Source organism: Salmo trutta, chromosome 5 (assembly GCF_901001165.1).
Source record: "Salmo trutta chromosome 5, fSalTru1.1, whole genome shotgun sequence".
Lineage (NCBI taxonomy): Eukaryota > Metazoa > Chordata > Actinopteri > Salmoniformes > Salmonidae > Salmo > Salmo trutta.
The window spans coordinates 33,258,690-33,276,886 of record NC_042961.1 but is presented as its reverse complement, the minus strand read 5'-3'; the positions used below and the strand labels follow the sequence as shown (position 1 = coordinate 33,276,886).

The 18,197-nt window shown below is 43.2% G+C and overlaps 1 protein-coding gene and 1 long non-coding RNA gene across 2 annotated transcripts in view; both read right to left on the bottom strand.

Moving 5' to 3' along the window:
• The window catches only part of LOC115194080 (cadherin-23-like), a 752,381-nt gene that overhangs the window by 468,349 nt on the left and 265,835 nt on the right, over positions 1–18,197 (bottom strand). The gene's annotated exons all lie outside the window — the stretch shown is intronic.
• On the bottom strand, positions 10,282–11,831 carry LOC115194081 (uncharacterized). Its single transcript, XR_003878284.1, has 2 exons — positions 11,557–11,831; positions 10,282–10,501 (listed from the first exon to the last, which is right to left on the bottom strand). It is a non-coding gene; the product is annotated as an uncharacterized LOC115194081 (long non-coding RNA).

The window sequence follows — 18,197 nt, the reverse complement described above, 5'->3', positions numbered from 1 at the left end:
CGAAGGATGTTCTTATATCCAACAACCTGAACTCAATGGTGCCAATTTGGGAGAGTGGAGGAGAAAGGAGGAGAAATTAATAGTCCTTAAACTTCCATTAGTATTCAGACCCCTTGACTTTTTCCACATTTTGTTACATTACAGCCTAGTTCTAAAATAGATTGAAATGAATTTTTTTCATAATCAATCTATACACAATAACCAATAATGAGAAAGCAAAAACAGGTTTTTAGACATTTTTGCTTTACTCAGTACTTTGTTGACGCACTTTTGGCAGCGATTACAGCCTTGAGTCCTTTTTGGAATGACATTACAAGCTTGACAAACCTGTATTTGGGAGTTGCTCCCATTCATCTTTGCAAGCTCTGTCAGGTTAAATGGGGAGTTTTGCTGCACAGCTATTGTCAGGTCTCTCCAGAGATGTTCGATCAGGTTCAAGTCCGGGCTCTTGCTGGGCCACTCAAGGACATTCAGAGTCTTGTCCCACAGCCACTTCTTCGTTGTCTTGGCTGTGTGCTTAGGGTCGTTGTCCTGTTGGAAGGTGAACCTTTTCCCCAGTCTGAGGACCTGAGCGCTCTGGAGAAGGTTTCATCAAGTACCTCTCTGTACTTTGCTCCGTTCATCTTTCCCTCAATCCTGACTAGTCTCTAAGTCCCTGCCACTGAAAAACATCCCCACAGCATGATGCTGCCAGGTTTCCTCCGGACGTGACACTTGGCATTCAGGCCAAAGTTTTCAATGTTGGTTTCATCAGACCAGAGAATCTTGTTTCTCATGGTCTGAGAGTCCTTTAGGTGCCTTTTGACAAACTCCAAGTGGACTGTCATATGCCTTTTACTGAGGAGTGGCTTCAGTCTGGCCACTCTACCATAAAGTCCTGATTGGTGGAATGCTATAGAGATGGTTGTCCTTCTAGAAGGTTCATCCATCTCCACAGAGGAACTCTGGAGCTTGGTCACAGTGACCATTGGGGTCTTGGTGACCTCAGTGATCAAGGCCTTTCTCCCCCGATTACTCAGTTTGGCCGGGCAGTCAGCTCTAGGAAGAGTCTTGGTGGTTCCAAACTTCTTCCATTTAAGAATGAGGGAGGCTACTGTGTTCTTGGGGATCTTCAACACTGCAGAAACGTTTTGATACCCTTCCCTAGATCTGTGCCTCAACACAATCCTGTCTTGGATCTCTATGGACAACTCCTTATAGATCATGGCTTGGTTTTTGCTCTGACATGCACCGTCAACTGTGGGACCTTCTATAGACAGGTTTGTGCCTTCCAAATCATGTCCAATCAATTGAATTTACCACAGGTAGAAACATCTCAAGGACGATCAATGAAAACAGGATGCAGCTGAGCTCAATTTCGAGTCTCATTGCAAAGGGTTCTGAGTACTTATGTAAATAAGGTATTTTATTTGTTTTCCATTTGCAAAAAAACAAACATGTTTTCACTTTGTCATTATGGGGTATTGTGTCACAGATTATGTCGTGGTGTTGCAGGGAAGACCAAAATGCAGCAGAGTTGTGGATACTCATTTTCTTTTAATGGAAAAAGGCAAAGCATCCACCGGAAAACAAAACATTAAATGATACTCCTGACTGGCAGGCAGCTCTGGTGACTTTCGACTGGCGGGCAGCTCTGGTGACTTTCGACTGGCGGGCAGCTCTGGTGACTGTTGACTGGCGGGCAGCTCTGGTGACTGTTGACTGGCGGGCAGCTCTGGTGACTGTTGACTGGCGAGGCTGGGCTGACGCACTAGTCTCCTGATGCGTGGGGCTGGTACTGGACGTGCCAGCCTGGAGACACGCACCTCCATGCTAGTGCGTTTAGCGGGAAACACCGGACTGTAGAGGCGCACTGGCGGTCTTGAGCGCAGGGTTGGCATCACCCCTTCCGCCTCAATGCCTACTTCGCCCTGGCACATGCGGGGCGCTGGTAGTGTGCCTACCGGCCTGAAAATCCCAGGCCTCACCACAGCCCCAACCCCAAAGCACGGGACCTGTCCAGTCTGCCCTACAAGGGTACGGGGAGCTGGCCTGGGGCTCCAATCTCGCCCCGCCAAATAGCCCTTGTGCCCCCCCCCTAAAAAATTATTGGGGCTGCCTCTCGGGTTCTACCTGCCTCCCAGGCAGGTTGTCACAGTGGACCCGCAACTGCTCCCATGTCCAGTCAATCCTTTCCGTCAATACTTCCAGCGACCAGGAATCCATCACCTCCCGAGCGCGCTGCTTCCAACATTCCTCCCTCACTTACCTCTGTCCTCTTCTCCGCTGCTTGGTCCTTTGGGGGTGGGTAGTTCTGTCACAGATTATGTCGTGGTGTTGCAGGGAAGACCAAAATGCAGCAGAGTTGTGGATACTCATTTTCTTTTAATGGAAAAAGGCAAAGCATCCACCGGAAAACAAAACATTAAATGATACTCCTGACTGGCAGGCAGCTCTGGTGACTTTCGACTGGCGGGCAGCTCTGGTGACTTTCGACTGGCGGGCAGCTCTGGTGACTGTTGACTGGCGGGCAGCTCTGGTGACTGTTGACTGGCGGGCAGCTCTGGTGACTGTTGACTGGCGAGGCTGGGCTGACGCACTAGTCTCCTGATGCGTGGGGCTGGTACTGGACGTGCCAGCCTGGAGACACGCACCTCCATGCTAGTGCGTTTAGCGGGAAACACCGGACTGTAGAGGCGCACTGGCGGTCTTGAGCGCAGGGTTGGCATCACCCCTTCCGCCTCAATGCCTACTTCGCCCTGGCACATGCGGGGCGCTGGTAGTGTGCCTACCGGCCTGAAAATCCCAGGCCTCACCACAGCCCCAACCCCAAAGCACGGGACCTGTCCAGTCTGCCCTACAAGGGTACGGGGAGCTGGCCTGGGGCTCCAATCTCGCCCCGCCAAATAGCCCTTGTGCCCCCCCCCTAAAAAATTATTGGGGCTGCCTCTCGGGTTCTACCTGCCTCCCAGGCAGGTTGTCACAGTGGACCCGCAACTGCTCCCATGTCCAGTCAATCCTTTCCGTCAATACTTCCAGCGACCAGGAATCCATCACCTCCCGAGCGCGCTGCTTCCAACATTCCTCCCTCACTTACCTCTGTCCTCTTCTCCGCTGCTTGGTCCTTTGGGGGTGGGTAGTTCTGTCACAGATTATGTCGTGGTGTTGCAGGGAAGACCAAAATGCAGCAGAGTTGTGGATACTCATTTTCTTTTAATGGAAAAATGCAAAGCATCCACCGGAAAACAAAACAATAAATGATACTCACGACACCAACAGTTTTGCAGGCTCACAAACGCAGTGCAAAAACAACTACCCACAAACCCAAGTGACAAACATACTCCTACATATTTGACTCCCAATCAGGAACAACTATCCCCAGCTGTTCCTGATCAGGAGTCACAAGACCAACACAGAACATTCACACACACAAGACTGCCACGTCCTGACCCTAAAACTACTACAACAGCTCCATCTGCTGGTCAGGACGTGACATATTGTGTGTAGATTGATGAGGAACTGTTTTAAAATGTAAAATGCAAATCAATTTCTAACATTTTTGACATGCGTTTTTCTGGATTTTTGTTGTTCTTCTGTCTCTCACTGTTCAAATAAACCTACCATCAAAATTATAGACTGATCATTTCTTTGTCAGTGGGCAAACGTACAAAATCAGCAGGGGATCAAATACTTTTTTCCCTCACTGTATGTAGAAGCCAGACAACATAGTTTAAATTAAGCCTCTGAAATCAATATATTAATACATCCCCAAGCAACGTAGAGAAAGTGAGTGGTCAATTACAGTATATACAACAGCGAAACAATCTGTGGTTAAAGCGACGCTGCGACTTGAACCCAACAAGAGGAAAAGACAAAGTACAACTTGGAGATGCAAATGAGAGCAACAAACAGCTAAATGATATCTAGGAAAACAGCTAAAATGCTCTCAATGCTCACCAAAATAAACAACATTTTGTAATCTATCATGTCAGATATGCATATACAGGGCGGGCGCGTGAACAAACAGGATGAAGTGGACCAGCAAAAAAACAGAATGAGACAAAACAACATGAGAATATTGTCCATACCGGAAGACGAGGAAAAAGGAAACTTTTCCATCTACGGGATCAAGCTGGTGTCAGAGGAGCCTGGCGTGGATGTATCACCAGAGGATCTTTGACTTTGGATTGGCGTGAAACAGAAGAATGCTAAATACCCTCGCATGGTAATCTTTAAGCTGTGGAACTACCAGACCAAAGTCAACATTCTGAAGGAACGGGGGGAAAGGAGATCAAAATTCATGGCCGCTCCGTTCACTTCATCCAGAACCTGTGGATGGCTTTCCCATAGAATTTGATTAACCTCTACGGGCTAGGGGGCAGCATTGAGAATTTTGGAAAAAATATGTGCCCATTTTTAACTGCCTCCTACACCAACTCAGAAGCTAGAATATGCATATTATTGTTCAGGTTTGGGTAGAAAACACCCTAAAGTTTCTAAAACTGTTTGAATGGTGTCTGTGAGTATAACAGAACTCCTATGGCAGGCAAAAACCTGAGAAGGTTTCATGCAGGAAGTACCCTGTCTGACAAGGTGTTGTTGTTCTTGCTTCTGTTTATTGAAGAGTCAGGATCTTAGCTGTAACGTGACAATTCCTAGGGCTCCAATAGGCTCTCAGAACCCGGGAAAAATCTGAACGATGACGAGGCAGCCTCAGGCTGAAACACATTATCTCCTTTTCCAAGTGTCCCATCAGGGGACAATAGAATTAGGCGCGTGCACGATTCGCCCCCGTGGAGTATTTTCATTCGGCTGTTTAGCTAATTGCAGATTCCCGGTCGGAATATTATCGCTTTTCTACGAGATAAATTGCATAAAAATTGATTTTAAACAGCGGTTGACATGCTTCGAAGTACGGTAATGGAATATTTAGAATTTTTTTGTCACGTTCTGCGCCATGCGCACAACCGTGATTTAGCATTCTGATAGTGTCTAGAACGCACGAACAAAACGCCGCTGTTTGGATATAACGATGGATTATTTGGGACCAAACCTACATTTGTTATTGAAGTAGAAGTCCTGGGAGTGCATTCTGACGAAGAACAGGAAAGGTAAGACCATTTTTCTTATAGGAAATGTGATTTTGGTGAAGGCTAAACTTGCCGGGTGTCTAAATAGCTAGCCCGTGATGGCTGGGCTATGTACTTAGAATATTGCAAAATGTGCTTCATCTGAAAAGCTATTTTAAAATCGGACATATCGAGTGCATAGAGGAGTAATGTATCTATAATTCTTAAAATAATTGTTATGCTTTTTGTGAACGTTTATCGTGAGTAATTTAGCAAATTGTTAGTAAATTCCCCGGAAGTTTGCGGGGGGTATGCTTTTTCTGAACGTCACATGCTAATGTAAAAAGCTGGTTTTTGATATAAATATGAACTTGATTGAACAGACATGCATGTATTGTATAACATAATGTCCTAGGTGTGTCATCTGATGAAGATCATAAAAGGTTAGTGCTGCATTTAGCTGTGGTTTAGGTTTTTGTGACATTATATGCTAGCTTGAAAAATGGGTGTCTGATTATTTCTGGCTGGGTACTCTGCTGACATAATCTAATGTTTTGCTTTCGTTGTAAAGCCTTTTTGAAATCGGACAGTGTGGTTAGATTAACGAGAGTCTTGTCTTTAAATAGCTGTAAAATAGTCATATGTTTGAGAAATTGAAGTAATAGCATTTCAAACGTTTTAAAAATCACGCCACAGGATTGCACTGGCTGTTACGTAGGTGGGACGAATTCGTCCCGCCGGTCCCATAGAGGTTAAAAAGATTAGGCTTCACTGTAGCCTACAGTTGTTTTTGAGTGCCATAGAGAGAAAACTGAGTTCATATTCGTTTAATCCAAAGCCCACATGTAAAGAATATTAAAGAATATTCAAGAATGCATAAAGTGATTTGTAGGCTATGTCTAGCAACTTTCTGAACACTTCTTGCAACTTTCTGAAGAAGTTACGGGTGGCATGGAAATGACTGTGTCTACCACTTTCTGTAGCCAGTTAGCCATGCAGAAACAGTCATTACTAAAGGTTTCCCAATAAAACATTCCGAAGTAGGCTTACCTGGCAGAATGATATCATGATGATTTGTATCAATCGGATGGTCAGTTGTTTTGAAAACTCTGCTAACGTGCATGCGGTACAGAAACTATACCCTCCAAATTATATATTTTTAAAATCAGACCTCAATAGTGGTTTCCTGGTGTGGTTTAAGCATTGTTGTGAACAATTTTGTTGTTTTAAAAAGTGCGATTTTGGAAAATATCTGAAACCATTGCAAAACAAAACTGATCAAGTTTTTTGTTGTTGTGGTTTTTGGTGTAATTATAGCGATACATGTATTGGCTGGTTTAAATTCTGAGTGGCTGGTAGATTCCTTCATGTTCTTGCAACAGTGGCAGGTGGACAAAAAAGTTTGTTTTAAGCCCTGTTCATAATACAGTTAATTCCAAAACCACTCGCGGGCATTTGTTTAAACCTTGTTCCTTCATGTTACCTAATTAACAACCTTGTTACTTTACCAGTATATACAAACATTTGGGGGCACAGAAAGAAAGGAAAGGGGATAGCTTTTTTCAGGAGATCAAGGATCATAGCAATGAATGAATGACTGATCTCTTGCATGTCGTCACCAAAGATTATCTATTATTTTGACAGGATAGTCAAGTGACTGCTCTAACAATGGAAATACATGTACTAAAAGATGGAAGGCAGGCGGCAATGAGAGGAAGGAAGGAGGCAATGAGAGGGTAGATATGCATGTGAACAACAGGCACAACTAAGTTGCCAGAATACCACATGCATCCACTTACAGTATATCAGTACATTTGTAACAACCTAAACATTACGAAACTCAAGGAAGCCTCATGTAATTCAACACTCTCTCATAGACCTCCATGCAAAAAGGGCTTATGTCACACGGACAGATTTTGGACGGAGTAAATCCTCTAGCTTCGGCTCTTCCTCCCACAAACTTGACGCTTTTAAAGAGACAATGTACAGTTTTCAGTGTAATGCATCTCAATAGGTAATGCTTTTACAAAATGTAGAATCCTAATATTCCACAAATGACTATGTAATTTCATAGCTTTTTTATAATAAACAAATGTCTGTACAGGGTTAAATATGAATTTCTAGGGCACGACATGTGCTTTAAAATAATTCATATAGGCCCAATATAGGTTATATCTCAATCAATAATACAAATAAATCTCTTCTGGTGCTCCAAAATGTTACGTGTGCTCCTATATTTTTGTAATTGGGAGCATCTGTGCTACCTTGCACATTCATCTACTGCACAACGACCATTCCAGTGTTTAATTGCTATATTGTAATTACTTCGCCACCATGGCCTATTTATTGTCTTAACTGACCTCATTTGCACTCACTGTATATAGACTTTTTGTTTTCTTTTGTTCTACTGTATTATTGACTGTATGTTTTGTTTATTCCATGTGTAACTCTGTGTTGTTGTATGTGTCAAATTGCTATGCTTTATCTTGGCCAGGTCGCAGTTGCAAATGAGAACTTGTTCTCAACTAGCCTACCTGGTTAAATAAAATACAAAATACCAATTAACATTTTTAATATAGAGGCCTGGTCAGAGACATATTTACTGGAATCACACACTCACTGGAATTAAAATGTGGTGTCAGTATTAGTTCAGTAAAATTCATCAAAGGTTGATCATTAGGCTATGGACAACTTGTGTGTTGTTTCGATGTTAGCCTACTAATGGTTGTCAATTTCATCTTCATCATAGGCCTATATGCTATTTGTCTCTCTCTCGCCCTTCAAACTTTCCTTGTCAATTCATTTGACAGGCTACATTGTATTAGCATTATCCCATGCCTATAGGTTTTAATAGCCAATTGTAATGAGACTGTGGTGTTATCAGTTTTGCAGAGCACTTGGCCACTGGCTATGGTCCTGATATTATCACTCACATTGTCACTCCCGCCGCAGGGATGCAAAAAACAGCTGGTGTGGTGATAAGCCCACAGATGGATTGATGACAACTGTAGCATTTTAGAGTAGCCTAATCCAGCTATGGACAGAAGTCACTTCACGCTAGGTCTGCGGTCACCATTCAAGCAGAGCAGACTGTGTATAGGCTATTACATGCCATAGGAGTAGCCTATACTCATACATTGTTCATGGCATCTAAACTGATTGGATTCCCTTCTCCAAAACCTTCGCTGTTGAATGAACAAGTTATCCAGCGCAAAGCCCATATGATGCAAGATGGCGCCGACAGAGAGGGCTGCCTCGCTTTTAGTCCTTAGGAAACTTTGCAGTATTTAGTTTTTTTATGTATTATTTCTTACATTGTTAGCCCAGAAAATCTACAGCCGGGAAGAACTATTGGATATCAGAGCGACGTCAACTTACCAGCAATTTGACCAGGAATATGAATTTCCCTAGGCAGATCCGTTGTCCGAACCACCCAGGGCATTTGAACTGATTCCAGAGGCTGACCCAAAACAACGCCGCTGGACAAGGGTTAGACGGAGCGGACTTCTGGTCAGACTTTGGAGGTGCACACACCACCCACCGCTTCCAAGTATATTACTCGCTAATGTCCAGTCTCTAGATAACAAGGTAGACGAAATTAGGGCAAGGGTTACTTTCCAGAGAGACATCTGGGATTGTAAACATACTCTGTTTCACGGAAACATGGCTCTCTCAGGATATGCTGTCGGAGTCGGTACAGCCACCTGGATTCTTTGTGCGTCGCGCCGACAGGAAAAAACATCTCTCCGGGAATGAGAATGGCGGGTGTGTATGTTTCATGATTAAAGACTCATGGTGTAATTGTAACAACATACAGGAACTCTAGTCCTTTTGTTCCCCTGACCTAGAATTCCTCACAATCAAATGCCGACTGTATTATCTCCCTAGAGAATTCTCCTCGGGTAGTGTCACAGCCGTGTATATCCCTCCTCAAGCCGAGACCACGACAGCCCTGAACTACCAAGCTATTTAACCTGTTAGGGTATAGGGGGCAGTATTTACACGGCCGGATAAAAAACGTACCCGATTTAATCTGGTTACTACTCCTACCCAGTAACTAGAATTCTCTGCCTCTAACCCTATCACAGGGGCTGAGTCACTGGCTTACTGGTGCTATTCCATGCTGTCCCTAGGATGAACTATAGTTAGTCAACTGACATTCAAGTACAACATTGGTGCTCAAAGACCCATAAAAGAATGCACAACTCATTATACCTTGACACGAATGGGGTATGGCAGCCAACGACCTTACAGAGTTCCACATCTTTCAGCAAAAAACAAGGAACTGCAGTTGCATTGGGCTAAGGAACGAAAACACTGGACACTGGAGAATTGGAAAAACATTGCCTGGTCTGATGAATCCCAGTTCCTGCTGTTTCACGCTGATGGGAGGACTAGTTTATGGAGAAAACCACATGAGTACATGCATCCATCATGCCACATGTCAACATTGCAGGCAGGTGGTGTTGTGATGGTGTGGGGTGTGTTTTCATGGCACACATTGGGCCACTTGATAAAAGTGGAGCAACGTTTGAATGCCACAGGACATCTGAACATCATTGCCAATCAGGTCCATAACTTCTTGGCAGCAGTGTATCCATCTTATTTTTTCTGCAGGACAATGCCCCATGCCACAAGGCTAAGATTGTCCAGGAATGGTTCCATGAACATGAAATTGAATTAAGCTTACTGCAGTGGCCCGCCCAGTCACCAGAACTCAATCCAATTGAGCTTCTGTGAAATGAGATGGAACTAGCGATTCGGAGGATAGATCCATTACCAGCCAACTTGACACAACTGTGAGAAGCATTTAAGTCAACATGGGCCAGCATCCCTGTGGAACACTTTCGACACCTTGTATAGTCCATGCCCCGACGAATTGAAGCTGTTCTGAGGGCAAAAAGGCGTGCAACTCAATATTATATCAGATGTTTTTATCCACTCTTGTTCTTTCTAAAACTGTCTAAGCCAGAGGTTTTGGCTCACCCTCATGATACATTCCATAGCTATAGCATTTTTCATATTATCTTAAAATATTATACTGCCAAAGCAATATTCCAAACCAAAATTACATTTTCACAGATTGATGGAAGTTATCTTGGCTATTATGAAATGGACATTTCTTAATCAGTTACTAGAACAGTATTGATATCTGCAATAAGAGGATAAGCCATTGCACTGCAATAAATATACCATTAGTATAGTCCAAGGAAATAATTAAACAATGAAAACATTGGGTTTTTAGTAATTTTTTTAATATTTATTAATTAAAGAGGCCGGGGGCTCCTCTGGGGCATTATTCTTCTGTTCTTTTCAATGAAGCCCCAAGCTCAGGATGATCAGACCTTGTGCGTTGTCAGGGTCCAACTCCACATGGCTCAATAAGTTGTCCTGACCAACCTCCCAGCGCTCTCTTTCCTCAGGAGTGAGGTGCCTCACCCACCTGATATGGGCTGTAAAAAAAACAGAATTAAAAATACACATTTTAAGTAATATGTGCAGCTAAATGTAACACAAGCAGAATTCTAAACCTCTGTCACAGCTTATCCTCCAGTAAGTGCTAATACCTGTACATATGTAGTTATCAAAAACAGCTCATGTAGAACATATTGTGCCCATCACACCTAAACCACACTAATAAATGTCAAGCCCCTACCGCTGCACAACTGTGAACATCATATGCCAGTTGTCCACTACAAGAACTAGGCCAAACCAGGCTGAACTAGAGGGTCCTTTTGAGGGTCCTAGAGGGTCCTTTTGATAAAGCTGAAAATATCCTGTTGGTTCCTCGAACCAAGTGGGCTGTTGTAATGGTAATTCAAGTGGAACCAGGATTTTCACAGGTTGGCCTGGTTCACTCTCATTGTAGAGAACCGTCATAAGAGTATTTTAATTGGTGTGATTGAGTATGCTAGTGTTAGAGCGAAAACCTACCAGTGTAGGCCTACATACAGAAACAACCCCTAATCCCTTCTCCCTAGATGCTTGTGTAGTTCTGACATTTTCCATACATATTAGGCAATATGGTCGCTGCTCCAGCTTGCCACCGACAGGCTAGATGGGACCTTCACCATATTGCTTACACCTACTGTATCCAGACCTTCCAAAAGTCCCTAGGGGTTACGAGCTAAGGGTTGTTTCTGGATGGGGTCAGGGACCTCCAGGAGGAGGGTTGAACAGGCCTGGTATAAGCAATATTGTAATAGCTCTACTTTTTCCTCGGTGATGGGACAAGTGGAAGATTCATCATCTTTCTTTTATCAAATCATCGTAGATTTACACAAGAGTGAAAGGTTAGAGGGTTGGGTTCTAGGTGGCCTAGATTGCAGTAGACTCAAAATGTGTAGACAGACATTTTAAGCTTGGTCCTTTATATAACATAGCAATCTGGTGGCAGACTGCACAGTAAATGATGCAGCACGCAACCATTTGCACGCAGCGAGACTGCAATGTAGGTCACCTGGAATAGCGCATTAGGTGGTAATATAAGATTCATGACAAAGCTAACCTGACATTGACGACGACGCCTCCTTTTTACCCTTTCTCTCCTCCTAGCCCTCTGGCTGTTCTCCAGTAGGCCCATTCTGAAGGCCTCCCTCTCTGTCCACTATCGTTCACGGGTTGCCTCTTAAGGGAGAAACATAGAGATGAAAATGACAATTAAGTTGTGTGGTTATTGTCATGACAAAGAAAATTCCCAATAAGGACAGAAAAAATATACATTAATTCGCTCTGATTACAATACAGCTTTGACAATGAAAGAACATCTCAAATTGATTTGATCAAGACTAGGAAGCTAATGATGAAAGGTGGATGAAAACTGTGACATTCAAGAGGATTTTAGTTAGATGTTATATGATGTTAAACAGAGGACAAACATCAAAAAAGTTCAAACTCACCTTCCAGTTCCTTGTTGGTCCATGCCTCCTGGAATTTGGACCTCAGGTGGGTTAACAGGACTTTGTTCACCACTATATTGTGTGCACTGTTTTTACTGTGGATATTATGAAAATACATGTTCAGACCATGATATCCAACTCCTCCCATGACCGTATCAGACCTGGGATCACCTACTTTGAGCAGTCCATTGAGCCAGTCTGGAGTGTTGGGGTGGGCAGGGTTTGCACTTGTGGGACTATTCCATAAGGCCAGGCAAGCTTAATCATGCACAGCTACAGTATTTCAAATAATTCTTATCCAAGTGAGTCTGATAATAGTGGCTGAATTTCATTCATACATTCGATACGTCACAACAACACCACCTTGCTCAACCCAGTTACACCTTACCTTACATCAAGGGTTTCAAACTTAGGCCTCTGATGGTTTGAGTAGAAAACAAACTCAATATATTTTAAAATTACTAAAACCAAATTGAAACTGTGTAGAAAAGATAATGGACTTATATTTCTACAGTTTCTTGACTGTCCAGCTCGCTAATTATCACTAGACAGTCAGGGAGCATTGAATATTCCAAAAACCATGGTTTGAGGACAATTTTTTGTAGATTTTGAGGGCAAGGAAATATAACACATTTTCAGTGCGGCCCTCTGGACCTTGTTAAAGAGCGAATGCGGCCCCTGGGTTAAAATGAGTTTGACACCCCTGCATTACATGGTTACATACCCTGAACGTAGTCTACAAAAGTAGTCTAACAAAGTGTAAAACACCATGCTTGTCCCTAAATGGGTTGAGTGTGATGGTATTCGGCCTACTAATTGGTGTGATGTATCGAAATAACTAAAGAATGGGTGCCTAACCCTCCTCTCACCTTTCATCACCTTTATACTTCTCCCCAACATTGTGCAAGTCCTTGTCTGTGAATGACAAGAGAACTGCACAGAAATGCTATTGTCTGAGTAGGAGTAATATAAGAAGAATATTTCATAGACACCAATATTAAGACAAATAAAGAGTGATGTTGGCTAGGTTGTTACCAATAACTCATCCCGTGTCCTCCATCTTCCTCCTGACCTCCAAGCTGAGGGCCCAGGGCCAGGAACTGGCTGTGATATGGCTCTCAGCTCCCCCACAGCACTTTTGAGCTCCCACAGCTCTTTTTGCAGGTCCTGCAAGCTCTGGGTGTTTGTGGTCTACTGCTCCTGGACTTGCCCGTGTAGGTCCACAACAACATTATAAAGATGATCTTGGGACGGGTCTTCTTCATATTTCTGACTGGACTCATATCCTTGGCTGGGGCTGGGGCGGTTGAGGGAATGGTGCACTAACTGATAAAAATGAATCTGATAGGCAAACTATCTATCACTACAGCAATAACTAGTTGGGATGAAATCAAATACACCTATATACACTATATCACAAAAGTATATGGACACCCCTTCAAATGAGTGGATTCGACTATTTCAGCAACACCCATTGCTGACAGGTGTATAAAATCGAACACACAGCCATAAAATCGCCATAGACAAACATTGGTAGTAGAATGTCCTTACTGAAGAACTCAGTGACTGTAAACGTGGCACCGTCATAGGATGCCACCTTTCCAACAAGTCAGTTGTCAAATTTCTGCCCTGCTAGAGCTGCCCCGTTCAACTGTACAGTCGTGGCCAAAAGTTTTGAGAATGACACAAATATACATTTTCACAAAGTCTGCTACCTCAGTTTGCATGATGGCAATTTGCATGTACTCCAGAATGTTATGAAGAGTGATCGGATGAATTGCAATTAATTACAAAGTCCCTCTTTGCCATGCAAATTAACTGAATCCCCCAAAAAACATTTCAGACCTGCCACAATAGGACCAACAAACATCATGTCAGTGATTCTCTCGTTAACACAGGTGTGAGTGTTGACGCGGACAAGGCTGGAGATCACTCTGTCATGCTGATTGAGTTCGAAAAACAGACTGGAAGCTTCAAAAGGAGGGTGGTGCTTGGAATCATTGTTCTTCCTCTGTCAACCACGGTTACCTGCGAGGAAACATGAGCCGTCATCATTGCTTTGCACAAAAAGGGCTTCACAGGCAAGGACATTGCTGCCAGTAAGATTGCACCTAAATTAACCATTTATTGGATCATCAAGAACGTCAAGGAGAGGGGTTCAATTGTTGTGAAGAATGCTTCAGGGCACCCAAGAAAGTCCAGCAAGTGCCAGGACCGTCTCCTAAAGTTCATTCAGCTGCATGATCGGGGCACCACCAGTACAGAGCTTGCTCAGGAACGGCAGCAGGCAGGTGTGAGTGCATCTGCATGCACAGTGAGGAGAAGACTTTTGGAGGATGGCCTGGTGTCATTAAGGGCAGCAAAGAAGCCACTTCTCCCCAGGAAAAACATCAGGGACAGACTGATATTCTGCAAATTGGACTGCTGAGGTCTGGGGTAAAGTCATTTTCTCTGATGAATCACCTTTCCGATTGTTTGGGGCATCCGGAAAAAAGCTTGTCCGGAGAAGACAAGGTGAGCGCTACCATCAGTCTTGTGTCATGCCAACAGTAAAGCATCCTGAGACCATTCATGTGTGGGGTTGCTTCTCAGCCAAGGGAGTGAGCTCATTCACAATTTTGCCTAAGAACACAGCCATGAATAAAGAATGGTACCAACACATCCTCCGGGACCAACTTCTCCCAACCATCCAGGAACAGTTTGGTGAATTTTCCAGCATGATGGAGCGCCTTGCCATAAGGCAAAAGTGATAACTAAGTGACTCGGTGAACAAAACATCGATATTTTGTGTCCATGGCCAGGAAACTCCCCAGACCTTAATCCCATTGAGAACTTGTGGTCAATCCTCAAGAGGCGGGTGGACAAACAAAAACCCACAAATTCTGACAAACTCCAAGCATTGATTATGCAAGAATGGGCTATCATCAGTCAGGATGTGGCCCAGAAGTTAACCTCTATGGGCTAGGTGGGACGCTATTCCGAGACAGCTCCATAACACCATGGCTGTACTAAATTCTACAGAGACTTCAGGTTATGAAAAAAAGAAAGTATGGGAACTGTAAAAATATCTGAACACTATGAAGTGGATATGAACACACACGTACTCAATTACATGCTTGCTTACACATACGGATTTATCCTCTCTAGGGTATGTGGGAAATCGTCCCACCTACTCAACAGCCAGTGGAATATTCAAATACCTTAGAAATGCTATTACTTCATTTTCTCAAACATATGACTATTTCACACCATTTTAAAGACAAGACACTCGTTAATCTAACCACACTGTCCGATTTCAAAAAGGCTTTACAACGAAAGCAAAACATTAGATTATGTCAGCAGAGTACCCAGCCAGAAATAATCAGACACCCATTTTTCAAGCTAGCATATAATGTCACAAAAACCAAAACCACAGCTAAATGCAGCACTAACCTTTGATGATCTTCATCAGATGACACACCTAGGACATTATGTTACACAATACATGCATGTTTTGTTCAATCAAGTTCATATTTATATCAAAAACCAGCTTTTTACATTAGCATGTGACTAGCATGTGACTAGCATTCGCACCGAACACTTCCAGTGAATTTACTAAATTACTCACGATAAACGTTCACAAGAAACATAACAATTATTTTAAGAATTATAGATACAGAACTCCTTTATGCAATCGCTATGTCCGATTTTAAAATAGCTTTTCGGTGAAAGCACATTTGCAATATTCTGAGTAGATAGCCCGGCATCACAGGCTAGCTATTTTGACACCCACCAAGTGTGTCACTCACCAAACTAAGATTAACTATAAGAAAAATTGGATTACCTTTGCTGTTCTTCGTCAGAATGCACTCCCAGGACTTCTACTTCAATAACAAATGTTGGTTTGGTTCAAAATAATCCATAGTCATGTCCAAATAGCGGCGTTTTGTTCGTGCGTTCAAGACACTATCCGAAGGGTAAAGAAGGGTGACGCGCCTGACGCGTTTCTTGACAAAACATTTCAAAATATTCCATTACCGTACTTCGAAGCATGTCAAACACTGTTTAAAATCAATTTTTATGCGATTTTTCTCATAAAAAGCGATAATATTCCGACCGGGAAACCCTGTTTTAGTTCAAAGACGAAAAAATAAAAACATGGTGTCGCCTCGTGCACGCGCCTGAGTCTCATTGTCCTCAGATCGACCACTATCCAAATGCACTAATGTTTTTCAGCCATGGCCTGCAAAGCCACCATTCATCGTTCTGGCACCTTCTGAGAGCCTATGGGAGCGTTAGAAAATGTCACATTATGCCAGAGATCCCCTGTTTTGGTTAGAGATGATCAAGAAGGCCAAGAAATAGTCAGAGAGAGCGCTTCCTGTTTGGAATCTTCTCAGGTTTTGGCCTGCCAAATGAGTTCTGTTATACTCACAGACACCATTCAAACAGTTTTAGAAACTTTAGGGTCTTTCTATCCAAATCAAACAATATATGCATATTCTAGTTACTGGGCAGGAGTAGTAACCAGATTAAATCGGGTACGTTTTTTATCCGGCCGTGCAAATACTGCCCCCTATCCCCAACAGGTCAATTGACAGCATGCCAGGGCGGATTGCAGAGGTCTTGAAAAAGAAGGGTCAACACTGCAAATATTGACTCTTTGCATCAACATCAGGTAATTGTCAATAAAAGCCTTTCACACTTATGAAATGCTTGTAATTATACTTCAGTATTCCATAGTAACATCTGACAAAAATATCTAAAGACACTGAAGCAGCAAGCTGTGTGGAAATTAAGATTTGTGTCATTCTGAAAACTTTTGGCCACGACTGTAATTGCTGTTATTGTGAAGTGGAAACGATTAGAAGCAACAACGGCTCAGCCGCGAAGTGGTAGGCCATACATGCTCACAGAATGGGTCCGCCGAGTGCTGAAGTGTGTAACAATCGTCTGTCCACGATTGCAACACTCTCTACCAAGTTCCAAACTGCCTATGGAAGCAACGTCAGCACAATTTCTGTTCATTGGGAGCTTCATGAAATGGGTTTTCATGGCCGAGCAGCTGCACACAAGCCTAAGATCACCATTCACAATGCCAAGCGTCGGCTGGAGTGGTTTAAAGCTCACCGCCATTGGACTCTGGAGCAGTGGAAATGCATTCTCTGCAGTGATGAATCACACTTCACCATCTGGCACTCTGACGGACGAATCTGGGTTTGGCGGAAGTCAGGAGACCACTACCTGCCCCAATGCATAGTGCCAACTGTAAAGTTTGGTGGAGGAATAATTGTCTGGGGCTGTTTTTCATGGTTTGGGCTAGGCCCTTTAGTTCCAGTGAAGGGAGCTCTTAACGCTACAGCATACTAGACGATTCTGTGCTTCCAACTTTGTAACAATAGTTTGACGAAAGCCCTTTCCTGTTTCAGCATGGCAATGCCCCTGTGCACAAAGCGAGGTCCATACATTAATGTTCTGTCGAGATTGGTGTGGAAGAACTTGACTTGCCTGCACAGAGTCCTGACCTCAACCCCATCGAACACCTTTGGGATGAATTGGAACGCCGACTGCAAGCCAGGCCTAATCTCCCAACATCAGTGCCCGACCTCACTAATGCGCTTGTGGCTGAATGGAAGTAAGTCCCAGCAGCAATGATCCAACCTCCAGGAAGAGTGGAGGCTGTTAGAGCTGCAAAGGGGGAACCAACTCTATATTAATGCCTATGATTTTGGAATAAGATGTTCGAAGGGCAGGTGTCCACGTACTTTTGGTCACGTAGTGTATTACCTTAATATAGTGTATAAAGTAATGAAATCAAACCCTAACACGAATAATCAGAAAACAACATATTTAACAACACAGGAAAGTGAGGACTGCAGCCTGCAATGTTAAATAAATTGTCTGTAAAGGTTGACTCTCCTGTCAAGTAACCTGCCACTATAGCTATAAACAATACAATAAAATGGCATTTTGTTAGACTGTGAAATTATTAGCTTAACCCTCCTGTTGTGTTCCGGTCGAATTGGACTGATTTACAAGTTTTCTCTCTGAAAAATGTAGTTAATTTAATATGATTGTCATAAAGTTCCATGACTTTGTCCACACAAGGCATCTGAACACACAAAATACATTTTGATGATTTTCATAACATTTTGGGTGTTTTATTTAACTTTTGTACACCTGTGGTGTTCCCGGTCAAAAATGACCGGTCATTAGAAATGAATGTGTGAGACTACAATTAGTGTATAAAATTGAGTTCAGGAACATGCCC